The sequence below is a fragment of the Bos indicus x Bos taurus genome, chromosome 21 (assembly GCF_003369695.1).
Source record: "Bos indicus x Bos taurus breed Angus x Brahman F1 hybrid chromosome 21, Bos_hybrid_MaternalHap_v2.0, whole genome shotgun sequence".
NCBI classification, from domain to species: Eukaryota; Metazoa; Chordata; class Mammalia; order Artiodactyla; family Bovidae; genus Bos; species Bos indicus x Bos taurus.
In genome coordinates this window covers 34,606,756-34,609,158 of record NC_040096.1, presented here as the reverse complement: position 1 = coordinate 34,609,158, position 2,403 = coordinate 34,606,756, and positions in this window count along the sequence as shown.

Here is a 2,403-nt window from a genome sequence, read left to right as displayed (position 1 = left end):
TTATCAGCCACTTTGGGAGACACAGATTGGAAGAGAGAAGGAGGGCAAGGAAGGGAGTGGAGAGGAGGAGAGGACCGGCCCCAGGAGTGTGCCCTGGGCTGGGTATAAGAAAAGGATGCAGAAGACAGATGAAAAAGATGAAAGGGACAGAGAAAATGGGGAAGGGGGGAACACCCTGGGGGTGAAGCCCTCCCTTCTCTCATCAGTCCAGAGGGAAAAAAAAAATAGTGGCCACATGCCTGGCACTGTGCTGGGTAGGTACTCTTCATAATCCTTTTATTTCATCCTCCCAAATATACCACGAGAAAGGTATTATTACTCCCAAGTTATAGCTGAAGACTTTGAAGCTCTGAGAGCTTAACGGGCTTCCCTGGGGAGTGTCTGGGGGCCAGGCCAGGACCCCAGGTCTCCAGTCTCAGCAGAGATGGCTGGCAGGGCTACAATCCTGGCCCCAGGAGCTTGTGCAGAGGCCCAAGCTATGTTCAGAGCAGAGTTTATTCAAACAGAGCCTAACAGGAAACTTGGCTCCTCTGACTCACTCTGATTCGACCTTATTAAGAAAAAAGAAAGAGGAGCAGGAGCCAGCACTGGGTAGGGTTTCACGCCAAAAGCTGGCTCCCAGGCAGAGGCCGGCTGAGCACAATGGCCTGTGCCCCGAACTCCCCACAGCTCCAAAGTCCCGAGGCAGCCCTGTCCCCCTGCCTGGCTCAAGAAGAAGGGTCTGGCCTTCTCCGCTCTGCCAATGGGGCTCCCGTACCATACAGCCATCCTCTCTCCTCCCTCTGTTCCTCTCTTCCCTTCCCCTCCCTGCCCGAGGGTACCCTGGGGCCTGTTTCCACTGCTCCTCCTCCTCCTCTCCTGGCGCTGCTGCCCATCTGGCTGTCGGGAGGGCCCTACAGGACCCCAGGGATTCCAAGCAGCTGAGGCCAGCACTGCAGGGGGGCAGGCTGGAGGGAGGGAAGGCTTAACCCTCCCAGTCCCGGCCCTCAGCATCTGGCTCGTGGTCCTGCACCAAATGGGTTGCCCTTTGCAGGAGTCCTGTTTTAGAGACTGAGATCAAACCCCACATGAGGGAGCAGAGGGGCTTGTGTTGAGCAGTCGCTGGCTGGACTAGGAGGGCAGATGGATGCCCTGAGTCACCAGAACCAAGCCTCATCTTGAACCACAGCGTGATGGGGGAACACATGCAGGCTGGATGAGGAAGCAGGGGCCCAGGGTCTCTGAGGAATGTCCACTCTGGCTGTCTCCTACCAAAGTGGTCTCCGTGCGTTTCCAAAGTAGGACGGGAATCTGGAGAGACCAAGTTAAGGGCAGGTTCTTCCTCCTGGATGTATAGGCCCAAGAAGGGGATTTCTGCCCTCCAGTTCCCACGACCAAGGTTGGAGAAGGCAGCCTGGGGGAGGCATTCAGAGACATTTCTTAGACTCCAAAGTGTTCAAACTTCTAAGGCCCCTCCTATTTCTGCCGAGAGAACAGAGAACCTGCCAAAGCCCTCTTGGAGACCATCTGGTCTAAACCTCCACTGATCGGATGTGGTGACTGAATCAGAACAGGGGAAAGACTTGCCCAAGTTCATCCAGCAACTTAACCACAGCAACTGGAGTAGGCCCATTCTCTCAAATCCTCTTTTCTGTTGCTCTATGCAAACAGCTCATGGTGCCTCCCAATGACTCCTAGCCCACATCAAAGACAGCCCCTGAATTTCACTTTATCCAGGTGCTCACTCAGGCTTAGGCCATGTGGACTTCAGAGATGCATGACAGAAGCCACACATGACGGGCAGGAAATTGATCTCTCCCATGTTTTCACAAGTTCTGTTCAGCAGGAAGGCAAACTTCCATTCTACAGACCAGGAGAGTAAGGCCCAGGGCTGTGCCAAGAGGGAAAAGGCAGAAGCTGCATCTTCTTTGTGCTCAGACCCAATGAAGGAAGATGCACCTGATGACCTGAATTAGAGTGGCTCAGCCTCTCCCCACAGGAGGGTGGGATTCAGCATATCCCCCTAGAAGGCCCACCAACAAAGAGGAAGTCTCAGTACTGCTTTGGAGACTAGCAGCCCAGGTGTCCTGGGCAGAGGCTGGAGTGGACAAGAGTCAGGGGCTCATTAAAGCCTAGATAAGAAACCAGGATGCTGGGACCAAAGCAAAAAGAAACGGCCAGAGTGGTGCTGACACCTCTGCCCTGTTATGCCTGCCAGGACCCCACTCACCAGACCTGAGTCCCCAGAGGCCTCCTTCCTACTCCCTATTTCATTCCCTTGCTCAGAGGCAGGTCTGCGGCTTGGCTGGGAGCTCCAGGGACTGAGGGAGCGAGCGCAGCAGCTGTGGGACAGACCACATAGCTAAAACCCGGCGGGCCATAGGGCCCCGCGGAGGAGGCCCCAGCAGGCGGACCAGGCTGCCC